Raw genomic sequence first — 25,906 nt, 5'->3', positions numbered from 1 at the left:
GTGCTTGAAGACACCCTGTGTGCAGAAGTGGACGTTGCTTGTCTGCTCGATGCAGGAAATATAGTTGCGGCATCTTGGCGTAGGGTTGCAGAAGCGCGTGTTGAGTCATCTTCTAGCAATGTTGTGGAGATGGCTCGTACTCCGTCGAAAGACGAATGCCCCTCTGTATAGTATTCAGGCGTATGAAAACTGGGCGCCGTGGCCACATTTTGTTGAGTTGCAGATTGATCAATGTTCGTACTATCTTCTTCAAGCGCAGCCTTTTCGGTGCTCGATGTCCGCTCTGCCCGCACTGAGGTTAATGCGGACATTTTTTGGATTGAGACTCCGGAAGTTGCGATACCAAAGTTTGGTGTTGCTTGATTGTGGGCAGAAAGAATTTCCCCCAAGATTGCAGGGGTAGCTTGTTCTTCATCTGAATACGCGTAATGCTTATCAGTTGTGAAAAAAGAAGAAGAAAATGTTGTAAGCGTGGTCATAGGCTTACTAGCGCTTCCACTCACTGTGACTGGGGCTTCTACTTCGCGGCTAGAGGGAATATCGGTGTTCCCAGAGCTTGGCGAAATCTCTTCATTGGTGGACTTGGCGTAGCTTGTTAAGCCCTGAGTAGGAACTGTGGGAGGATGCGTAGACAGGTCATTTCTTATCTCTCCAGAGGCGATGGCAGTTTTCTCAGTAGTATGAGGAGCACGATCTTCATTGGGGAAAACAGGCGATGTTACAGTTTCTTCTGTCGTCCACGGTTGACTCGTGCTTTTGGCCACGGATTCTGTTCTAGAGAACATATTGATGACTGTAGAGATGTGTGGGATATCTGTACTGGTTGTTTCATTCCATTTAGTGGCGTTCACACACTCCCCATTCATGCAAATACTTGGTTCGATACCCTGTAAGAAAAAAAGAAACCGTTATTGCGCAAACCGTGTCTTATTACGTAGAATCCATAAAAGAGGCTCATTTTAAAGCGAAGCATTGTAACTCGAACAGCTAAGGGCCCTGTCGGGAGCATTGGCGGCAACAGAAAACTGCCGCGAAACAAAACAATAGTTACTGGCACCGCAAGGAATCGAATGGGACCGAATAGAGAAACGAAAAGAGAGCTCGTTATCTTGCCAATTAAGGTACGATAGTACACGAGGAGGGGAAAAAAGACGGTGAAGTCACCGACACAGCCCGGGTTTACCCCCGCGTTCTCGCTAAATGCCACGTGATAGCCTCACGAGACCTCTTGCTTTACTGTGTGCTCCCCCCACTGCCCGCGTAGTGGCCGTATGCGCGCTTTGTCCCTGGGCTAGGAGTTAGTAAAAAGTAACAGAAGCTCACACCAAGGCACGGCATCTCACTTCTCCGTCTCTGCCGCCGCCCTGGTCGCCTCCGTCGGCTTCGGCAGAGACGGAGGACAAGTGAGATCGTCTGACACCGGGTTTAAGCTTCCATTAATTTTATAAACAATAGTTGTCAATCATATGCTTCGCCCAAACAACTGAAGCAGCTTCCTTTCATGGATAAAGGATTGATTTTACCATAGAAAATAATATCTCTTAAAAGTAATAAAGGGTGTGGTTAATTACATTGCATTTGTCTCTAGTTTCACGCTTTGTAGAGTCACGTGCGTGAACTGAAGTGACGTCGCATGGGTAATCATTGTGGGTGTATTTTAGCTTCGCCTTCCAACCACCGTCGTCGCGTGAATTGGCGAGCATTTTTTTAAGTCCGCGTCTGTCTTTTGAGAATGATGGTAGCTTTTGATTATACGGGCAAGCAGGAGTACTAAGCATTAGTTAAAATATTTTAATTGGTTTCTAGGTTAGCTTGTGCAATGAAAAATTTCTGTTTCAACTCGGACGCAGTGCATCGCTGAAAATTATTTGGTTTTTCGTATTTTGTGTTCCCTATGTTCTGTGGCATAATTTTGTTCCCTATGTTTTGTAGCATATTTTGTACGCCTTGCATTTGCCTAGTTATTTCCTGTGATTGTCTTTAATATCAATAAATGTATATGTAATTTTGTTTTCTTGTAAGTTATTCTTGTCAGCTAGTGCAGGGATCACTGTCCGTATTATGTTCAGGAGAAGCAGTTGCCTAAAGGCTGTTATAATTTTCAGCAAAAATTACGCAGTCAAAGGCCCGTTTCAAAGCGCTGGCCTAGGCAGACAGAACAGGTGGTTGGCATTATCCTAAACGTCCGTGCCACTTCAGATTTGTGATAGCACTGTGACGGTTCAACAGCGACCTGTTATGCGTTTTAGCGTCATTCTGTCATTTGGTCGTACCGAAGAAACGTTTCATCATATGGTATGCTTGGCGTCTCATTAAAAAAATTTCGTGCCGGCCTCCGACTGAATGGGTTGTCCTCGTCCGCATCGCATAGTACTCAATACTTGTTCCCTGTACTTGAAGTAAAAATAAAACTTTTGTGGAGATGATTACAATGTTCAACTAGTAACGGAAAGTCAAAAAATGAAGAAGTGCAAAAATAAATGGAACAAAAATGTAGCAAAGCGACAGTGATACCGAATAAAAGAAAAATAACGACGGATTTTTGGGGATGGGATGTGATTATGCACGATATGCAGTAATGTGCACAAATGAAGCTTCCAGACGGATGCAAATCACTCGATCAACTGTGGTTGAGATGAAAAGGAGTCCAGGTGGTCTGCAATAAAGCAAAGTGAAGTTGAGCAGCCCCCGGGAACGCACTATACTGGAACATGCGTGCGACGTCGCAAGCTTCTTGCTACCAGATACAGCAAATAGGTTCGCCACAAGCGGTGTTCACAGAACTGCCGACTCTTGCAGAAATGTAAAAAGCAGCTTCGAGGTCTATACTTGCTGCATAATCAGTGCTTTAGTCACTGCCAAAATGGCGTCTTTGTATTATTTATGTATTTTGTATTTCACAAGACCCTCAAGGGCTCTCAAGGAGGCTGTTACATAGAGCAACGGAATTGCGCTCCGAAAAAGCATACAATTATTATGACCATGCAGAAATAAAAAGAATAAAAGATACATTGCGTCAACATAAACAAGGGGGGAAAACACTTATCATTAAAGCAACTATAAATGAAGGACCCTCACAAGCAACAATGGGAAGAAGTCGTTTACTGCTGCATGAGGTGAGTGCTTTACGTAAACAGATAAGCACACAGACATTTGAGCAAACCCATTGAAATGATGCATATGCTGTGGGGAGGCTATGGCGAAAGCGTCATTAAATTTCAATGCATTCGGTTAGGGAACAATTTGCGATAGCTGGCTATCCCAAACTGTTGCAGTACAACTTAAACAAGATTGGGTAAAAATTGGAAGGACTCGTGATGCGCCTAACTTCACAGAAATAATTGCGACGTGAAAAACTGATTGATCGTGCAAAGATGTAGTCATTCTGAAGAGACACATGATAGTAAAACTTCTGAAGCTGCCTAAAGAGACATACTGCGATGATGCGAGAGGGTTCGAGCTCAGCGGGATTTTAGATATTCGTTTTTTTAATATGACATAAATTGTGAGGAAATATGAAGCATACAGGAATATTACGAGTGCCTAATAGTCGCTTATTAGGTATGCTTGACCAGGCTCCCAAGCGTTTGATGTTTAATCTATTTTGGGGCGTATTAGGATGCACGTATGCGGACGCTTCGGGCTGTGTATCACTGTTGCGGAATGGGCGGCCACTTTCTATTTCAATTCCATCACGAGGAGTTTAATCTTTCCAGAGTGACATACCTTTCGATTACACATGATCCAAAATTTTTCCTATTCCCAAATCCGGAACGGGAAGGACGCCCACATCTATGTCTTAAAATTCCCGCCGTAGAATTTACCTCCAGTGGCTGTTTAAGATTACCTATGAATGCAACACAGAATTTACGTTGTCGGAAGAGTTGAGATCTAGAAAATAATGCCTACATGTCACGAAAGTCGGGAGCTGGCCGCAGCCTGGGGGAATCTCGTCGAGAATAACCATTTTTAATTCATTAAGGTAGGTGTTCGGGATGTCTATTATTATGCGTGTATGACCAACATGTTGTAATGGCTCGTGCGCGGTGCTAGAGGAAGAATGCCATAAATGTTGATTTCAACGGAACCCCCACTGTAGCCTGCAAGAAAGTTTGCTCTAGAAAATGTGATGAAATAATTTATAATTTACGGTGATTCTACCGCGAAGATGTAATAAACAGGACACCGCATACCTTGCAGAAGCTTTTGATATGATGCACCTAAATGGGGTAGCGAAAACTGTTTGTGTTTTATAAACTTGCTAATCGATGGAAGCTACTGGTAGCGTTGAAACTGGAGCGGGGGATATTATAAGTGTTTGCGAGTTTAAGTGGCTTGACCATCATAATTTCAAACGTGACGGGCGGTCGGTTCATTCACTGCTGATATATGAATTACATCTGGTAGTCTTCAAGTTTCCGAAACCTCCGTGCTCCGGGCCGATGAATATATATATACTTGCATGAAAATCTGGCTCTGCTTCGCTTACGTCAATTGTGCACTCATGTCTACAGGACGCGCAGTGTGCATGATGCTGCATTATTCCTTCGCCATCGACATGCAAAATTCCCTTGTGCTTCATGAACGCTTCATTGCGGTGCCTCTTATGATCCATAACGACTGTAGCGAGCTGCTGATGCCAGCAGCAGAACATATACAAAAACTCGGTGAAGTGCATCCATGGAGGGATGCCGGCATGAAAAATTACTCACGTGATGTTGACAGTTTTTTTTTTTTTGGATTGACTTGAGTTGGATTTTGGGGTAGGTAGTGTACAAGGCAATGCTGCTGGCCACATGTATAATGATTTTGGCTTTGAGACAGATTTTAAGACGATCAGATAGGAAAACAGGCACGTGTTAAAATCGTGTCAATAAGATCCGTGGATATCTGCTTGTTTCGTTTTCCACAGACTGTGGCGTGTTTCCTGGAAATACGCTTCGCCTGTCATTACACCAGCGCCATTACACTCCTGTGGTTAACTCACAGGCGCGTCCTGCGTACCTTGCCCACATCAAAATGAACTCGCAATCCTTAACTTTGCAGAACGCTGAGCGGAGTTGCAATGAAACCCGCGCTAAACAGGACACCGCATACAGGGTAGCTTCAGAAAACAGCATAGTTGAGCATTTACTGTCCAGAAGGTGCCGTCTCTTCCATAGAAACCTCATTTCGCTTTTTGATTGTCTTGGCATTACCTCTAAATTATAAAACACCATTTAGGTCCACTTGGGTTACCCACACACGTTGGTACATTTTTTGCGTGTGTATCTGAGGCACATGCAGTCCTGCTAAATATATATGCCACCAGCCCTCAGCCGACGGTCTAGTATCAAAATAAAGCGCTTGTATTTTATACATTTTTTTTGTTTTAGGCACCGGCGCACAACGAGGGGGTCAGAGGTAACCAGTCAGGGCAGATGGCTGCCCGGGAATGTGTCTTGCATGCCGCAATGCTTCGCTCAGACCCCCTCCTACACAACACACAAACGACGACCAAGCAAACGTACTAATCTGTGAACGTGGTGCTTTTAAAAGCACAACCTCTCAGAAGGCGAGGAAACAGTCACCGGAGTGATAATGTCTGGAGACCAAGCCAGTGTGAACATAAGCAGCGGAAGCAAACCGAATACGTACGCCGCAGTTCCCGACATTTCCAGTTTCTTCAATGTAGTATTGTAGGGTAAACACTGCTGCCATGACTGCGTTTGAAGTGCCCTGGTTTTCCCTAAGTATATTGTTTTAGCCAGGAAACATTTAAATGAAGATAATGCCAACATACCATGGCTGCTCGCAACAGAGTACCCGTAATTGATTGTAACCTTACTTTGTAATCACAAATTTCTAACTACAAGCACTGAAAATGTGTTCGATAATGGGTGCTTTTGGGCATGCTAGTAGTGTCTAAGGGAAATACACAGTTTAGATAGCAGTTTAACGCGTCGAAGCTAGGAATAGAGTGCATGATTGTAAAACAAACTCCTTAATTAGGCAGTAGAACGAAATAAATAAATAAAAAGAATCGTGGATGAAAAAAAAACTTACGGAAAGAACGCAAGCTTGTTTTGTTCATTTTTCCAGCACACACAGTGGCATATCAATCATCGCGCATCTTCTGTTATGTTTTTAAAGTGCCAAGAGTGCATTACCACAAGCACGTTGTCCGCCTCTGATGGTCTATACACTCTCTTCAGAGGCAAGAGGATTTCGCTGGTTACAGTTGCAGAACGATCGACTTACATAGCAGGAAGTCCCGTCAGGCTCGTTTTCATAACGGATTGGCCATCCTCTGCACATATATGTGCAACTTGACATCCACTTGGCTATAAACTGCAGAATAAAGAACACAGAGAGAAATAAACGTTTACGTACTGAAAAACAAGCTAGAACTTCGTCCTTGCCGTTCCGCGGTGGTAGGTTTCCCCAATCCAAGAAACCACTGACGGAGGCCGGCGTTATCACTCGGTTCACCACACACAAACTTATGCGACATACCTCCACTACTGGAAAACACGTACTACAAGTGGAGCCGCTTTGGGTTACCTGTCATTTTTATTAAAATGGATAAATCAACCAGATACCATACAAGAGAGGCAAAATTAGACTTAACAAGCCTCTGGTGCGATTTAGTTGGTTCATGATCTAGAAACTTCAAACAGCGCGAACTGACAGGACGAAGACGAGAGACACAAGCGCCCGTCTACGTCGTTTGTGTCTCTCGTCTTCGTCCTGTCAGTTCGCGCTGTTGAAGTTTCTAGACAAAATTAGACCATGTACAGTACGCCATTTTCACTGAACACACAGACATACAAGCATTGCGTGTACTGGCAGTGATTACTTACGGCGAAGAAACCTTAAATCTTACTACGCTGTTCGAAGGTAAAGTTTGGTCAGCCCAGGGAGAAATATAAACAAATATGACACGTGTAACGCTTTGGGATAGGAAAAGAGCATAGAATATTTGAGCGAAAACTGGGGTGGTAGACATTATATCTTAAATTAAGAAAGTTCCGTAGACTTGGGCTGCGCATGTAAGGCAGGTCTACGCGATTGACCATTATGGTAACAGAGTGGCTAACGGGAGGCGGTAAGCGAAGCATGCGGAAATAAAATCCGAAATTTCGCAGGCAAAGGATGAGCTTATACCATTGAACGGTAGCAACACCTGGAGAAACATGGAATGGGAGATTTTCTTCCAGTGAACACAAGCAAACTGGTGATGATTATGGTGATAAACGCGCTTTTCCAATCCGTCATTAGTGTTCCGCAACCTATATTTCTTACAACACTGCCTGTCTGCTTCATGAGAACTGGACAATTACTGTTTAGTTACCCGATTCGCCGTTATGCTAAAGATTATGGCAACCATGTTAAGGTTCATGTACGCCTGACCACGTGCCCCTGAGGTGGATTGGTCATTGACAAGAATCGCTGCCGTCAGAAGCTCGCCGACGTCAAACGAAGTTCAACTGGGCTGTGACGTCAATATACCTTCCCGGTATTCTCCCATACCGGCTCAATAAGATTGGCCAAAGGGGACGTCAGGTGTCGTCACTAACCCAGGAAAGACTCTCCCCTATTCCCATTTGTATGTGACGCCAGCATGACCGGACAGAAGATCTGACATATGGACAATGCGGGATGGTACTGGGATGTGATTTTCTATCAGACCCCTACGGCAGATTCACCAAGTGTAATCGGCTTAGATGTCCACATACCTCCTCAAAGGAGCCCTCTGCTGCATTCAGCTCGACATAAAGCTTTCGCATTCCCAACTGATAAGAAGTGCTTTGGTTACACCAAACCTTTTTTGCGCGATAAGCATACTTGGCGAACTTGACACACATTATATTGAATATCGCATAATCTCTGGATTTTTCCAACCTCGTGTGTACGGGAAGTGTGTACGGGAAGTCTTCGAGATAGGTGAAGGGACCACAGAGTGGCGGGGAGGCTTGAGGAAGTGGAGAGGGTTTGACTGAGAGAGTGAATATGCAACGGGAGGAGTAGAGTTACGAGGATGTGGAGGTAGGCGCGCAACTTTAGTGCAAGTGAACTGAATTTTACTCTTCAACACAAGTAGGTTGCGCACCCTGAATTGCACTGCTGCGCACAGGAGGCCGCATCATTCCATGGCTACTTCCAGAAGTTGACCATAAGTAATGCGCCGCATTACTTAACTACTACTACTAATAGACTAATCGACTAATGGTAGTCGAGTTTGCGTATATCATCATCTCTGAAAACATAAGCTCCGCCTCATGTCTTACCGAGAAACGTTGGCTCAGCCGGAACTTTTAATTCCACTCTAAAATTAATAATTAACCTAAAACAAAGATGGCAAACATCAGATGCACCGGCTGAAATGCTGGAGAAAAACAATTGCTACCAAGGAACAGGGCGAAAATGTAGTGGCAAACCGATATCTTTGCAAAGGGAAAAAATTCAGGGAAGCGTGCACTCTCACGCAAGAGGGGAATGGCGAAGTTGTAGGGGATCATTGACGGATACAAAGTTGAGTTTTGGTGCAGTTGTGGCGTCATGGTTGACCTTATGTTGAGCAAGACCAGAGTGCGCTTGCTGTTTTGCTCGACGTTTTTGTACGCCACTCTGCAAGCGCGACTTTCGTCTCTAGCGGATGATCGGCACGCCGAGCCTTTCGACGCGCGGCCTCTTCCTCGGCTGTGCGAAGTATCCGCATAGGCCGGGCCATTTCGAGTCAGTGGTAACCTACAGCAGCCGTGACGTTCAAGTCGCGGCTCTTCTTAGGTACAGAGCGCATGTGCATCATGACACAAGGGCAAATGAACAAATGGCATACGCTAGGATGGGTCTTTCTCATTCTGACAAAGTCCTTCCACGATACAGTGAACGGTAGAGCACTTTTGGGGCCGATGTTGGCCGATCTCTCTAAGTGGGTATGCTTGGTTTGACGAACGTGCACTCGAGGCACGCGGCGAACGATGGAGTTTCTTTTTGCAAATATTGGCCAATCTCCCTAAGTAGGTGTGCTTATCTTGACTAAAGTGCGCTCGAAGAACGCGTGCACGAGAGCGCTGCAGTTTCTTGGTATTTTTAACTGCGGACACCATACACAGACGATTTGCTCAACAGCTTCGCTGTTAAAGAGGGCAACCATTGTCATAGAGAATTAGTTGGGATGACGAAATTGTAGCGATGGTATGTCTAAAGAAGCGGATTATGTCTTGCTGTGGACATGAACTTGCATGGGGATCTACTGCTTGTCATGGAAATTTTGTCAACATTTAAACGCCTGTCTGCGCGATGAAGAGCATCTATTTTATTGCTTTGTGAGAGTTTCTAAAAATGGAAACAAGATGCTTGGATGAGACTGCCTTGGCAATATTTTCCTCTTATTCAATGCAACATCATACTTCCCTCCTGAAAAGTTCCGTATATACGGAAATATGGGAATATGGAGTACTTTCCTAGAATGACACAAAGCCGCAACAAAACACGGAATATTTTTGAGAAACACACATCAATGAAATAGTGCATACCTATCCAAAAATTTGACACCGATTTTATGTCTGTAAGTTTACTAGAACCGCCAAATCATTGTCCGTATGAATTCCGTATATACGGAGTATACGGAAAACATACGGAGCGTCATTTTGCTTAATATTGAAGATAAAAACATGAAACCTGTGCCAAGCGTTTTTATTGCGCCCACTAATGTGATTCCCTGTTTTTTATACTGACAACTACTTTCGGTGTGCTTGGGGGAGGAATAATCCGTATGAACTCCGTATTCCCAAAATTCCGTATGTACGGAAAGTTTCAGTAGGGTTGTATTCCGTCATATGTCATAATTATTGAAGCAAAATCCGTGATAGCACATTTAGTTTCAAACATTTGATTTATTGCACCTACATGTTATAATGTTGGTACCTGGTTTTGCTCAACGAATTTATAATTAAGTGTATGCTATGTCATAGGTTCTGAAAAGCTTAATAAAATGAGCTTTTGTTCTGCCCACAACTACTATTTTTATGAAAACGTTAAATTGAAGCAAGCGTAACAGCACTTGAAACTTTCGTGGGTGGTGTTTCTTGCGGTCTCTTATCGCCACGGTTCTGACCTATCACTATAACAACTCTCTTCGATAGAAGTAGGCGCGCTGGCGGTAAGAATTAGCTTTATTACCAAAGAAATACCATTTGCGGACAATGAAATGAAATTAGTTTTTAAGTTTGCGACATTTTAAGTTTAAGACATGTTTACGAATTCTGCAATTTTTTTTCAATGATCAGACATGGGTATCGAATTTAGAAGGCGCCAAAGTAATGTTAAAAAAAAGAAAAATTTGGAGAAAAAAGTCACAGTGGTTCAGATTGCTTAATATAAACCTTTAAAAAATAAATGTTACATTTATCAAGGTAATAAGTAGAAATAAACACGCAAACACTCCAAGTAGAAAAAAAACACTTCACCAAAATTTTCAATTACGGCTACACTAGTATTGTGCTGGATGTTAGGTTGGTAGGGTAAAATCAAAAGTCTTGATTGCAGAATGAGGAGAGAACAGCGTAAAGCAAAATAAGCAAACGAGACAGGGAGTCCCTAACGAGTAAAGCGTTGATTTGAGAATAACGTGTCAAGATAAATTCGGCGTCCTGACCGCCACGCTCCAAAATAGGACAATAGGTTAACGGCCACCGACTACCATCGTCACAAAACTACCTTCTGATGTAGGGGTAAAGGAACCAGATTGGAAGGTTTTAAACAATTTCAGAATAGAAGGACCTCATTTAGGAGCGCTGAAAAATGGAAATATTCATAAGTGGGGTTCGTATAAAATGGGCACAGTTGCCGAAATTGTTTACTAAGAGGATGGCTAATGCATTCTCGCAAACTACATGCCATAGGTTGAAAAAGCTATAAACATCCCGATGTTTGGGCGCAATGAAGAAAAGTTTTGTTATCGGCAAAGAAAAAATGCATGCACTCAAACACAAACGTCGCCACATATGAAAAAAAAGATGAGAATGACAACAGCAGCAGAAGTGTTTCATGAAAATTTGTACGTTACAGCAAATCTTGGCGATGAAACGGTACTGAAAGCACTCGCTAGACACCTAAAGTGACAGCAGTGAAGAAAGAAGAGGAAAAAAGGGCGAATTAAGGAATGATGAACAGTAAAGCTGCCGGAGAATGCGAAATTACTGTGGATCGGCGAAAAAATGTGGGCGATTTATTGGGCTACAAAAGCTTCCGAAAGTATTTACAGAAGGCCTTATTAAAATATGGCACAGAAGTCTAAAAAATGATGAACTGATTACGAGCGGCATGAAGGTTAGGAAGGTTAATTTTAAAATGCCTAAGAATCAGATCCCATTAGCTGATCGTTTCGTTTTCTCTGAAGATGATAGTCAGGCGCATGAACGGCGCCTAGATTTTCAGCAACCAAGGAAGAACTATGTATTTGGTAAAGGCTAGTAAACTATGCATCCGCTCCATTCCATCCTTAAGGAAATAAAAAAGTATTCACGAAAAGGGTTTGATTAAACAGGCAACACCCGAGTAATCAACAGAGTGAGAAAAGGGAAATGAGAGGACACTTGCCCATGAATATAAGAGGACATACACAAAGGATCTAGGATCCCGAGTATCCACCACAATCGTAACAAATCCTTCGCACGTAGGTACAAGTTCTGAAATTAGCTCGAGTGGTGGTCCGCAACCATGAGTGCTCCAGGTACCCATTTGGACTTCCATATGCTATAGTGCAATCCACGATGACCTATCTTGATCTGTGCGAATAATTAACAATTCAGATTTGCAGCAAAAGTAGCGTTAAACATATTCAATGCCCGACTTTTGTGTCTGACTGATATCCTTTTGATTGTGTATTGTCACAAAATTTGTTGTTGCAGCTAACTGAATTCACATAAACCACCAACTAATAAACGTCTGTGCCTGACGTTTCGCCCAGACGGCGTGGTCTGCAAAAAGAAGACGCTGAAACATATTCTACTAGGAGAAGTAAAACACGTACGTCTTGCAGCGAAGCCCGATTTTTATTTTGCAGCCAGTTCTTAGGGAAAACGGAGAAAATAGTGCAGGAGAGAGAATTTTGGTGGCGGTTTTGCGAACCCCTGAAATATCCCCAAGAACTCCGTCAGGTCAGTGGACCCCATTTCAGAATCACTCATGTAGAAGCTGCTTCGGGCGGTATATATTAAGACTTGCGCAGGGCAAGATTGGCCCCTCAGGGATAGCATTCAGATGAGTGCCCACTTAGAGGCACAGGCCTTCGTCCTGCACTGAACCTGAACAGGCTGAAGATGACAAAAAAGGATTTCTGAGATACGAGTAAATTAAAACTAACTGCCCATTTGGAATTGGCGGGTTTCATCGCGGTGTTCTCTGAGTACACAAAACACCCGGAAACAGTGCTTGTTGAACAGTACTTAAATAGTGTTATTACCAGGGCCAAAGGGTACTGTAAAGAAATCAGAAGTACTGTTAAACAAGGTTTGCCAGAGCCTTTCCTTTAGCTGGCAAAATATTATACTTGAAGAGTGTATGAACATAACCACCTTGGATAAGCAATCGGTTATCGTTTAAGCAACAAAAAAAGCCACAGGAAACCACAAGTCTGCGCTAGTGCACTGCACGAGCTGAACCTGCCCAAAGGCAGGAGCCCTGCCCGGCCCGGCCCGTGAGGCGGGCTTGGGCCGGATAGCAGGCATTTTCTTGTGCCCGGGCCGGGCTCAGGCTTCAACAAAATATAGGCTGCCCACTGCCTGGGCGAGCCCTGGCAGGGCAAGGCAGTGCCTGTGGCCCGGCAGTCATGTGCCGCAAATTTTAATTCTTTGATAACAAAAAGCTGGCTCGTTGATCTTTTAGGTTAACTAAAACCATTAAAACAAAGTGCAGTCACCACGGCACCGTTAAAAAATTACAAAATGACGTAATGCACTTAGAAAGGCTTCTAGTCAAGTCAAAAGAAAACGTATTGGCTCCATCAGCATCTTGCAGTACTACAACAGTTGTACAGTTGTAAACACAGTCTTTCAGAAGGAGTCATCATCATCACCAGCCTATCTACGCCCACTCCAGGGCAAAGGAATCTCCCAATATTCTCCAATTACTGCGGTCCTGTGCCAACTGTGACCAATTTGTCCTTGCAAACTTCTTGATCCCTGCAAACTTCTTGATCTCTTGATCACCATCTAACTTTCTACCGCCCCCTGCTACGCTTGCCTTCTCTAGGGATCCACTCTGTAACCCTTAATGACCAACGGTTATTTTGCCTGTACATTACATGCCGTGCCCACGTCCATTTCTTCTTCTTAATTTCCACCAGTATGTCCTTAACACGCAATTTTTCTATGACCCACTCCGCTTCCTTCCTGTCCCTTAATGTTACACCTATCATTTTCCGCTCCATTGCCCTCTGAGTCGTTCTCAATTTAAGTTGAACCCTCTTAGTGAGCCTCCAAGTTTCTGCACCGTAGGTGAGTACCGGTAAGATGCAGCTGTTATACACTTTCTTCTTCAGGGACAATGGTAGGCTGCTATTCATTATCTGAGAATGTCTGCCGTATGCACTCCACCGCATTATGATCCTTCTAATTATCTCTGTCTCATGGTTGGGATCCGGGGTCACAACTTGGACTAAGTAGATATATTTTTTTACCACTTCCACTACTTCGCCCCTATCCCAACTGTTGTGCTGTCCCGAGGTTATTGATCATTTCTTTCGTTTTCTGCACAATAATTTTCAGGCCCACGATTCTACTCCGTTCGTCTAGTGCGGAAAGCATGCTTTGCAATTCGTCCCCCGACCGTGGCCTCCGCGATCGGCTACCGGCGGCGCGCCGTTGAGCAACGGCGCGCCGCCGGCAGCAAATCACGGAGGCCACGCCCCGACTTACTTAGCAAGGCAACGTCATCAGCAAATCTGACGTTACTGAGGTATTCTCCATTAACCCTTACTCCCACCTGTTCTCAATCCAACGTTCTGAATACTTCTTGTAAACATGCTGTGAATAACATTGGAGAGATTGTGTCTCCTTGTCTGACGCCCTTCCTTATAGGTATTTTACTGCTCTCCTTATGGAGGATGACGGTAGCTGTGGACCCACTGTCGATATTCTCTAGTATTTTTACATAATGCTCATCTGCCCCCTGGTTCCGTAATGCAAGAATGACTGCTAGGGTTTCGACCGAGTCGAATGCTTTGTCATAATATATGAAGGCTATATATAGGGGTTCAGAATACTCAGCGCACTTCTCTATCACCTGATTGATCGTGTGAATATGGTCTATTGTTGAATAACCTTTACGGAACCCTGCTTGTTCATTAGGTTGACTGAAATCTAAGGTTGCAGAAATTCTGTTAGCGATTACCTTGGTAAGTACCTTGTAGACGACTGACAGTAGGCTGATCGTCCTGTAATTTTTCAGGTCCTTCCTGTCACCTTTCTTATGGATTAGGATGATGTTCGCGTTCTTCTAAGATTCCGGTACGCTTGAAGTGATTAGGCATTGCGTATACAGGTTTCCCAGTTTTTCAAGTACAATTTCTCTTCAATCCTTCAAGAGGTCTGCTGTTATCTGATCCCCACCAGGTGCTTTGCCCCCTTTTATTTCTATCAAAGCCTTCCTTACTTCTTCGGTCTTTACTGGTGGGGTGTCTATTTCCTCTGGACTACTTTCTCGTTCGGCGTTATTCTGGATGTCCCGGCTACTGTACAGATCCCTATAGAACTGCTCGGCCACTGTGACTATGTTATTCCTATTTGTGATGGCATTGCCTTGCTTGTCTTTAAGTGCATAAATCTGATTTTTCCCCACACCAAGACGCCTCTTTACTGCTTTCAAGCTACCTCCGTTCTTTACAGCGTATTCGATCCTCTCCATGTTATACTTCCGTATGTCAGCTGTCTTACACTTATTGATTAACTCAGAAAGGTCCGTTAGTTCTATTCTGTCAGCTGGGGTGGAGATTGACTTGGTTTGCCGTTTTCTAATTAGATCTTTCATCTCCTGGGAAAGTTTTGCAGTATACTGTCCAGCCGTCGTGCCCCCGACTTACACTGCACATTCCGTGATACTGCGTGTAAGGGTGTCGTAAGCTCGGCTTCCTCGGTAAGAGCTGAGTATCGGTTCTGCAGCGCGATCCTGAATTCCTCTACTTTACGTCTTACTGTTAGCTCATTAATCGGCTCTTTTCGTACTAGCTTGTTACGGTCCCTCCTCAAATCTAGCTTAATTCAAGATCTTACCATACGATGGTCACTACACCTTACCCTTTCGAGCACTTCCACATCCTTCACAACGCCAGGGTTGCCGCATAATATGAAGTCTATTTCATTTTTATGGTCCCCATTCGGGCTCCTCCACGTCCACGTCCGGCTCTCCAGTTTACAGAAGAAGTTATTCATTATGCGTAAGTTATTCCGTTCTGCAAACTCAACTAGTAGGTCCCCCCTGCTATTTCTACATCCCAGACCATAGTTCCCAACTGCCTTGTCTCCAGCCTGATGCTTCCCTACTTTAGCATTGAAATCTCCCATAACTACGTTATACTGTGTTTTTACTTTAGCCGTTGCCGATTCCACATCTTCATTGAAGCGTTCCACTACCTGGTCGTCATGGCTGGATGTGGGGGCATTGCCCTGTACCACCTTGAGCTTGTACCTCTTATTGAGCCTAATTACAAGACCTGCTGCCCTTTCGTTAATGCTATAGTATTCGGCTATGTTGTCAGCTATTCTTTTATTTTCTAGAAATCCTACGCCCAGTTCTCCTCTGTCCACTAGACCACGGTAACATAGAACGTTTCCATTTTTCAGCACCGTAAAGGCTTCACTTGTTCTCCTAACCTCACTAAGCCCTATGACACCCCATTTGATGCCCTTTAATTCCTCGAACAACACCTGTAGATTGGCTTCACTAGATAATGTTCTCCTGTTAAACGCTGCAAGGTTCGGATTCCAATGGCGGCCTTAACGGGTCTAGGTATTTTAGCACCCCCTGCTGCGTCACAGGCCTGACCACCACCGTGGTCAGTTTCTTCGCAGCCACTGGAGACTGAGGGCCGTGGGTTAATTGGCGTATTTATGGGAATTTGTGGCCGTTACTACACCAGGGTGGCCAATCCTACTCTGGTGAAGGCGTGCGTTACCTGCAATAGTCGCCGGGGTCAGGCCGCAACCCAAGCACCAACTGCAATTCCAGAATTGTGAGGTTTTTTTTTTGGGGGGGGGGGCGATTGTCCGGCACCGGGATTCGAACCACCGTCTTTCTACACGCGAAGCGGAAAATCAAACACGCGGGGCACATATCGTAACAAAAAACGCAGCTTATTTTCTTCCCGCGGCGGAGACTAAGCTGGGTCTTTGGAGTCTGTGCGAACGCGAATGCGCTTGTGCCTTCTCAGTTGGCTTTTAAATTCACGTCAAAGGATTCACGCGCTCGAGAAGTTTCGGGATTAGAATTCTTTCGCTGAGGGGCCAGTGGCCTACTAAGAAAGAGAAAAATAAAACATCCCCCTCGCGAGGCGCACGATCAAATGCAGAGCATTTCCGGGGGCGCACGACGTTAAGTAGTTTGCGTTACGTTAATGTTGTTGCACTTGTTGCTGTTGGTTTCTGTATTGTAATTAAATGAGGAGACGTAATTACATAGTCACGTGACATCATTTATTAGCAGGTGGGTATGATTATTGTGGCGCAGTGGGAAGAGCACCATGCACCTCGAGTTCCGCCCACACGTAGTAAATGCGTTGCATCAGCAGCTTCTTGACGTAGTTTGAATGAGTCAAGGATATAAGGCGCGTTCGTAGCCCTCTATTCTGTGTCGGCTTTGTGGAGCAGTGGGTAGAGCACCATGTACCTTGCGTTCCGCCCGCAGGGTCGTAGGATCGAAACCAGGCGCCGGTAAGTAATATTTTTTTATATAGTGTAGGGGGAGGGGTGCGGACTACTACGGACAACTAGAACGGGTGACATCGTGAGTTAAAGAAATGCTCTGCATTTAAAAAGTGGCCCGGGGGCACATACCGTAACGTTGTTCTCTAAACAGGCAGTGTATTTTCTGCCCGCGGCGGAGATTGCATGAGCTGGGTCCTGGGCGTCTGTGCGAACGCGAATGCGCACCTGCCTTCTGAGTCGGCTTTTAAATACACGTCAGAGGATTAACGCGCTCGAGAAGTTTCAGGATTAGAATTCCTTCACAGATGCCACCATATGAATCCTAAGCATAAGAGTTGGTAGTAACTTTGAAAAAGAATTGAAGGACTCGCCCAGTCATAGTGATGTCATTCGGCATGGTTTGCCTTTAGAACGCTTCTCTCTACGTGGTCTTCCGTTGTGCATGGACGCGTCAGCGAGCTTCGGTGCGGCTGGACAGTCGTTCTTTATCGGTGCTATGACTGGGCCCTTGCTGTACTACTAGGTAGTGTGCGCTAAGGTTCCGAGATAACTTTTTCACAAACTTTGGTGGCCGTTTCTGGGCTCAGCAGCGTCCCCGTCCTAACTGAGTGAATGATGACAAGACGACGGGTGGAAGAAATGCTGTGCCCGAGGACGCGGGCTCGATTCCGGCCAGCGGTAGCCGTTTTCCTGAAGGAAGAAACATCCCCCTCGCGAGGGGCACGATCAAATGCAGAACGTTTCCGGGGGCGCACGACGTTAAGTAGTTTGCGTTACGTTAATGTTGTTGCACTTGTGGCAACTGCTCATGAGAGAGCGCGGCGTAGAGTGCGTTCCAGCCTCGCCGACAGCCGCCTTTATCACGCCACGATCGCGCCACGCGCGCGCGATGCTGACGTCACGATCACGCCACAGATGTTGTTGATCCCGCGACGCGCGCGCCCCCACCTGTTGGGCGCGAACCGACCGCGGAGAGAGCGCGCGATGCGAGCGGAGAGTAGGCGAGGAGGAGCGGGGCTGACGAGATAGCGCGGCGATGAGCGCGTTCCAGCCTCGCCGACAACCGCCTTTATCACGCCACGATTGTGCCGACAGGGCGCACCTGCGAGCGCTGCGGACAACTACGGACGCCAAGAACGGGTGTCATCGTGAGTTAAAGAAATGCTCTGCATTTAAAACTTCGGTCAGACCAATAATCGCAATAAAAGCATACTGGTATGAGCTACGAATGTGCTTAGAAGTCGAACCTTTTAGGTTAGGCAACAAAGTGGAGTGCTGGACATCATACGTCAAATCAAGATTGACAAAAGGAGTTACGTCGGGTGTGTAATGCGGAGGGGCTTAAAACAGGTCAAGCATCGGAATAACCGAATACATCCCTTGTGTACAAATAAAACCTTGTGAAGATAGAAAAGCGAAGCGATGATCAAAAATAGTCAAATGAAAATAGTGGTGAAAGATGGCTCCGAATGGAAGCAGTCCGAAGTAAGAAAATGGGCCGATTTCATTTAAGCGGTAGGCCCATTATCTACGTGAGGTTGGCGTGCTTAGCGGGATGAAGCGACGGAGTCGAATTTCCCCCATTTATTCGCGAAATAAAACTTCTTACCCAGGGGACCATTCTTTCACACTTTGGCTTCCCGTATAAAAGATGTGAAGCTTCCGGAACTGCAAAATTGAAAAAAACAACATTGATTTTCATAACTTTCTAAAGCATCATGATGTTGCAAAAACATTCTTGTTCTTTGCTGGCGCTGGCACTACCTTTGAGAGTCAGTGACCCTTTAGTGAAATTTGTCACACTTGTTTTTAGTTGTGTGTGACCATCTTCCCAGAAGAATTTTTGGGAGGCGCGTGCCGTACGGGAAATCACACTCCAAATAGATAAGAAAAGGTAGTGACCAGTGATATTCAAGTGAGAGCTTATAAATAGACAAGTGAAACTCATTACAGTGTGAATATTTACTGGTTCTATAAACATTTCACCTCCTAAGGGTCTCAGAACGCTGCCGTTGGCCTACAAACCCCGCCACTATATTTACCTTCCGCAGAGAAATTTTAAAATAGGTATAGTACTTGCTCTGCGCTTCATGTCGCATCAAATATGGCTCATGTTTCCTTTTGCTGCTGTGTACTGTCTTTCACGATGCATGCCAGAAGCACTGGTAGTCTAAACATTTCCTGCTTTTGTACGCTTCTTGACGAAGTATGCTTTTAGAATTTTGGCTGGTCGGCTGGCTTAGGAGACAGATATACGGACACAGGCCAAGATATTCCCAGTTTAGGTAGCTCCAGACAAACGATCGTTTTATAAATATTAGCTTCGAATATTGCTCAACGTCAGAGCAGCGCACCTGAAACATGGGTAAGACATCAAGACCTCGTTTGCTTGAACATACTGCTAGCCGAGATAGTATATAATGCCTGGCCGCTGTTGATTACGCTATATCTCAATTCATTGGTGCAGAACTACTAGAGACGTGTTCTTCCAGACAGTTCGCGTTCATACCTCACAAAAGAATTCATAGGCCAGGGAGATGATTCGTGCTCATCGCAACAAGATATATTTCAGCAGGTTATATTAACTGCACCAACCGATTACCATCGTTGAATATTACTGAGGCGGATTCAACATAATCAGGAGCTGTGCCTACAGCTATAACACACCTCGCGTCAACAGTCGAAACCAAGGGGCGGAGAACGGGTAGAAACGCTAGCCGACAACCTCAAAACACTGGTAAATGAAACGTAAGAAACTGCCGGTGTTAAATATCACTTGTAAGCACCAAGGAGTCCGGGCAACCACCGGAATTCTGTATTACTTTTTTAATGCGTCACTCTTGAAACTACAATACTCTATACCGCCCAACCACGACCAGAAAATTTGCACCCTCCTGGCTATACGACAAAACATTCGCGTTGCTCCGATCCCACGGAACATGCACCCCAAATACAACCAATCAAGCCGAGCAGCAAGATCCCGCAACATTCATAACTAATACCACCTCCGCCCATGCACCCGATATACGGACGCACCGCCATCCCCCCAAAAAATCTCCACAAACCGCCAGTGGGGTCAATGCTAAAGGAACTGAGCTCCCTGCAGTGACTTTTTTCACCAACCCCATCGAAACAGCTGAAGAGGTTGCCATCGCCCTTGCTGCCACAACATGCGAAGAGCTTTTCGCCATTATTACTGACTGCTGAGCCGCTAGCAGGAACTACCTATAAGGACGTATATCGCAATCCACCTTGAAAATTCTACAACAAGCAGAGCCAGTACGAGAACTGTAAATAATTTGGACTCCAGGTAACAAATCCTCGAGGGTAACGAGGCGGCATACGCCACTGCCCGCGCTCATTCCCACCGGGCCATTTCCTAGGAGGGCCACGAATCCCCATCTGCAGCAACAGTTAAACAACTGAGGTGGTAAGTTGGACGAGTTGGTTACTAACTAAGGAATTCATTGTACTAGTGAACATTAAACAGAGACAAAGGTAAACAGGAGAAAAAAACACACGCTAGAACTTGAACTCAATTTATGCAGTAGAAACGCGGAAAGAGGCTATATAAATAAAACCTGGAAAGGGTGGAAATACAGCGAACACAAACAAGTAAATTTCTATGCACTCGTCACACTTGCTCATATAACGAAGCCACATCACAGTGCCCGCCAATATCACACGTGCGTGCGGCTATCACCCCTCACCCGTGCACAACCTGCTACCCCTCTCCAAAAAAAACAATTTCCTTTGCGGACGCCCCCAACGACTTTCTGGCAAACAGAACGAGAAATGTGTGAGGCCTTCATGATGGGCAGAGAAGGGGAAAGATGAGACAGTTCACCGTTCTTAACGTTGTCCGCAAAGAAATGGGCTTTTGGAGAGTGGGAGCAGGTTGTGCACGGGTGAGGGCTGATAGCCGCACACACGTGTAGGTTTAATTTACACCGTGCGATATCAGTGGGCACTGTGATGTGGCTTTGTGATATCAGCAAATGTGACGAGTGTGATAGTAGTCTATTTAGTTTGTGTTCGCTGTAATTTCACCCTTTCCACGTTTCATGTACATATAGCCTTTTTCCGTGTTTCTGCTGCAGAAACTGAGTTGAAGTTCGAGCGTATGTTTTGTCTCCTCTTTACCTTTTTAATATTCACTAGTGCGATGCATTCCTTAACAGTTAAGCCCACCCACTGCAAGCATACACCCACTGCAAATATAAAACGAGTGCTGCAAATACTCAGTCCCCCATCCGAGCCTATCTCGGGATGAAACCAGTACCTTCAGGAGACTACAGACTAACTCCTACCCACATAACACCCTGCTACATGCCATGTATCCCACCCTATAGCCTGCCACATGCAAATCTTGTCCCCAGCCAGGCACCCTGTACCCCATGGTATGAGAGTGCCAGCCATCCCCCTACCCTCACCCCTAACCCCAGCCCTACCTATGAGCAGTGGGTGGGGCTGCTGACCAGCTTTGACCTGCCACACCAGTGACGATTGGTGGAGAGGGCACAGATGTCCAACATAGTCCAAGGCATCCCGGACTACGGAAGCCTCCCACTGGGCGGGTGCCCTAACATCAGCCCCTCGACTCAAAGTTTGTTAATCATCATCATCACTTCGCCGTTTTGGCACATGGCATAAATAACAAGGGAACAATAGACAGAACAGGACAGAGGTACGACACAGAAGACAAAAGAAAGACAATGATGATGGGCACTACAGGTAACTATAGAGTCTTGTTTCGGGAGTGAATTCCAGCCGTTTCTTGTAAAGGGGTCGTGCGTCCACCGATGAATATCTACAGGGCGGCCCAAGCGATGTCCTGTGGCCCCCGCGTGTGGAGCGCGTGTTGGATGGAATGCTTTCCCAGCGACACGCGAATGGCATCAGGTGCATGGCGCGAGGCGCGTTCCAAGAGCTGTTCACTCGAAAGACTCTGCGCATCTCGGGACTAGCAAGGCTTCATTTCTAGCTCAACGGCAGAGAAAGCGTGTAAAACGTCTGCATCTTACCTATAGTACACGCACAGCCCTATTTGGAAAACCAGCCATCAGCAACCTTGGTTTGTTCCCGTCAGTGAACAATGTTTTGGATTTAAACGTCCAAAGGGACTTTCCTGACGTCTTTCAAGGGCTTGGAAAGCTGCAACAGGAGTATGACGTCGTGGTGCTCCAACCCGACCCTACTCCAGCTGCTCTGACGTCCCCATGACGGGTACCCCTTGCACTCTACGAGAAGGCCAGGGCAGAGCTTCAGCGAATTCAGGAAGTTGGCGTTATTACTTATTTTACACAACCCACAGCATGGTGTGCGCCAACTTTCGACGTACGAGAGCTGTCGGGGGCACTCCGAGTTTGTGTAGACTACACAGAACTAAACAAGCCAGCACTACGCGAGTGGCATCCTATCCCAGTGGTTGACACACCCCTGGCATGCTTCGAGGTGCCGGGTGGTTCGCGAAAATCGACGCAACCTTGGGTTTTTTGCAGATCCTGCTGACTGAGAGAAGCAAATTGATCACCGCCTTTATAACGCCTTTTTGTCGATTCTGCTTCAACCGTCTACCATTCCGCATGTGCTCTGCGCCTGAACGCTTCCAACGACACATAGACCTTTCACTGCCACAGTGCGCCTCATTCACGATGTACAGCTAAGGCTAGTTGAACACCGTCACGTATATATTCCTGCGACTTTGATTAGAGTCGTTGATAGGAGTTACTACGCTGTAACAATGAGAATTATCAGAGCAGGTTCTTGAGCTGAAGCATGTGTTTAATTTGAACTCTTCGTCCAAACAACTTCCAGCCGCAACGTCTGCGTAAATATTGCGCGGTAAACAAGGAGTCCTTCTCGAGAGCTGTCAGGCAGGTTCAGGGCGGGGTGATCCAACAACGGACAACTAGTTGAATTAGAGTCCTGTATCAACGGTGTCTTCCTCCACAAACATTACTGTCTGACAGTATTCTTTTATCTTGAAAAATCGTATGGTACAGCTTCATGGTATGGCATCCTTAGTCACCTGAAGACATTTAGCATGTCGGGTAAAATGATAAGCACGCTTGCCAGTTACATGTCTGAGAGAACCTTTCCCGTGCGAGTTTTAACGGCGCTCTCTAGGGTTGATGTGTAGGAAAATGGCGTGCCGTAAGGTAAAGTTTTGAGCAGCACTCCGTTTATTGTGAAAATGAATTATCCTAGGAAAGCACTGCCACTATTAACTTCCTGTCGAATCTACATAGACGAGGTACACCTACCCGTCAAGTCGTGTAACTTGTCTGTCCGTGAGCGCCAAGTCAAGCTGGGTATTAAGAAGTTAGCTCGATGTGCAGATAACAATGATTTTAAATTTAATCCAGGATAGTGCGATTGCGTTTTGTTTTCCAAGAGGCGTAGCATTCGGCCGGATCCAGACATCCAACTGAATGGTGTCTCTAATGCAGTCAAAAGGAACACAACTTTCTAGGTATAATTCTAGACGAAAAAGTCACGTTCATCCCCCATATAAAAAAGCTCAAACATGAATGCTTAAAAAGAATCACTATCCAAAAGATTGTCTCACACATTTTTGGTGCTGACAAACAAGTGCTCCTTTTTGTTTTACCAGCCTAATAAGTTCACGATTGTATTACGTAAGTGGCGTCTATAGGTCGTCATTAAAGCATCCCTCAAAATGCTGGTCTCTGTGATTTATCTGGGGCTCCGCCAGGCATGTGGCGCCTTCTAGTCCAGTCGTCAGCCACTATGTAGAGTGCAACAAATGGTGCCTAGAAGGTCAGCAAGCATACATGGGCCTGCTCTATGCTTTTAAAATCGGGTCAATGTCTCGCCATCATTTCAAGTCAGTTTTTAACGATACAGTCATATGTTAACTCCTTTTGAATCGTCCATCCGTCTCTACTCCCGTCCCCGTCAGAGTAATAGAAGAACCGTCGGAATTTGATGTCATGTTTTCAGACATCATCAAACCCTCTGTTATCGAATCTGTAAGACCGTGGCAGTTTGCCCAATAACATGTGATCTATCTTTCGCAAGTGTTGAAAAAAATCAAGTGCCCAAAAGCGGGATGCCGGAAGGTTTCTTGTCCCTGGAGCACAAATATAGGTATGCTGGATTCTACACTGATGCCTCAAAACTTGCAACAACTGTTTTCTGTGCTGCGCATGATGTCACCTGTAATGTCTGTAAAACAATGAATAGAAACACCAGTATCTTGACGGCGGAAGCTTACGGCATACTTCCTGTAGCAAATCATACTCTTGTAACTCGAATTCCCAAATCCATATTCTATACAGATTACTTAAGTGCTGTGACCACGTCGTAATCTCAAAAATAGCACCTGGACATTCTTCTCATTAATACCATTATGTCTGCATACGCGTTTAACCTCCAAGTGACCGTATGCTGGGCCACTCTGGGATTGTAGGGAACGAGACCGCAGATCAAACGGCCGCCGCTGTTGCACTCACATTAGAGTTTACATAACAATACCCCAATCCGACTCAAGTCACACATCAGTCAACACGTTCGCAAACCATGCCAAGCACACTGAAATGAATAGACAAACAGCAGACTACACCTAACAAAGCCACCCTTGGGATTACACACCACCGAAACACGCAACAGACACAATGAATTGGTCCTGTCTAGACTACGGATAGACCACACATATGTGACACACTCCTTCCTGCTCACGGGATCTCCAAGACCCCTATGTGGCAGGTTGAAGACGTCCTATCCGTGAGCCACGGGATACTTCAATTTAAAGCGCTCCACACAACACAAACTCTTCACTGAACCCTACAGACAACACATCCCCCCAAATCCAGCATTTTTCCCGTCTGACGATCCCATGCTTTCCGTCAAGCATGTTTTCAACTATTTAGCAGGAGTGAAATTTTTATACCTAATTTCATACGACACATAATCACCGGCCTGGCCTACACCAGCCATCCTCATTGCCTTTGGCTCATTTTTATTGCGTTCTTGCTCACGGATTTTAGTGTCTAAGTTTTCATCTATCATATATAACCATTATTATGGCGCTCTTTGCCATAGTTGGCATTGCGGCAATGAAATTCAACCACAATTGTCATCCACAAGGAGTCCAATTCCCAACTGCCTCAGCAACCTAGATTGGTCAAAAATGGTAGAACAGCCGAAAACTCTCTTCTACTGTTTTCGCCTTCGGGCATTTAAAAATGTTATGTGGGCGCCTTTGAACGCGGCTCACAAATTTGGTATACCGCGTGCCCGCCCGGCTGCATTTTGTTTTTACGAGGAAATATTTTGATACACGTCTGTTTCTGTAAATTCTGATTTTAAAATAAAAAAGGAAAACTATGCATCCCACCATACTAAATAAAAAAGAGCACTCTCACCTGGTCTAGCAACGACACACATCAAGCAAGCTGCTACAAACACCGTGAACGCCGGGTGGTGTCTCATATTTGCTGATTCTTGCCGGAGTACCTCCGCGGAATGCGAATGAAAGGCTTCACGTCCCTGTTTTATTACGCTAATGCATCTACAAGCACAAAAGAATAAAATCCTTTCCACGCGATAATCTGACGTCATTGCAGAAGAGTTATCGTTGCACCGACATAGCGGGCTAGCAGGATTGTTCATTACACCAGAACATGTGTTGGCACTTGTTCCCGAAGTTCTTACTGCGATTACATGGCATAGACAGAAAATTTCAACAAAAGCAAGATATGGTATCGTTCATCGATAAGAAAAAGAAAACCGAGCGGTTTTAATTATTGACAGCGGGTGCTGCAGCAATAGTCCGACTCTTCATATGCATATAACAGTCCCTGTTTGTGGTGCCGTGAAATATCGGTGGTGGAGTAGTCAAGGGCCTAGGATTCATTCGAAGCAGATAGGCACGCTATTTATGAACGTACTTGCATGTCGTTCTGCTCCAGAAAATGTAGGCAGGTGGTGCAATGTAGGCGTATACATTTTTCTAGCAGTGCTGGCAGAAAGCC

At 45.3% G+C, this 25,906-nt stretch overlaps 1 long non-coding RNA gene across 1 annotated transcript; it reads right to left on the bottom strand.

Annotated features, from left to right (window-relative positions):
* Positions 1 to 452: 452 nt before the first annotated feature.
* LOC144144739 (uncharacterized) lies at positions 453 to 25,430 on the bottom strand. Its single transcript, XR_013317326.1, has 4 exons — positions 25,298 to 25,430; positions 18,517 to 18,575; positions 6,241 to 6,330; positions 453 to 887 (listed from the first exon to the last, which is right to left on the bottom strand). It is a non-coding gene; the product is annotated as an uncharacterized LOC144144739 (long non-coding RNA).
* Positions 25,431 to 25,906: the final 476 nt, after the last annotated feature.

Source organism: Haemaphysalis longicornis, unplaced genomic scaffold, assembly GCF_048455015.1.
Source record: "Haemaphysalis longicornis isolate Haplotype H1 unplaced genomic scaffold, Haemaphysalis longicornis Haplotype H1 scaffold_7, whole genome shotgun sequence".
NCBI lineage: Eukaryota > Metazoa > Arthropoda > Arachnida > Ixodida > Ixodidae > Haemaphysalis > Haemaphysalis longicornis.
Note: the sequence above shows the minus strand (reverse complement) of the source record. Positions and strands in the feature narration are given on the sequence as shown.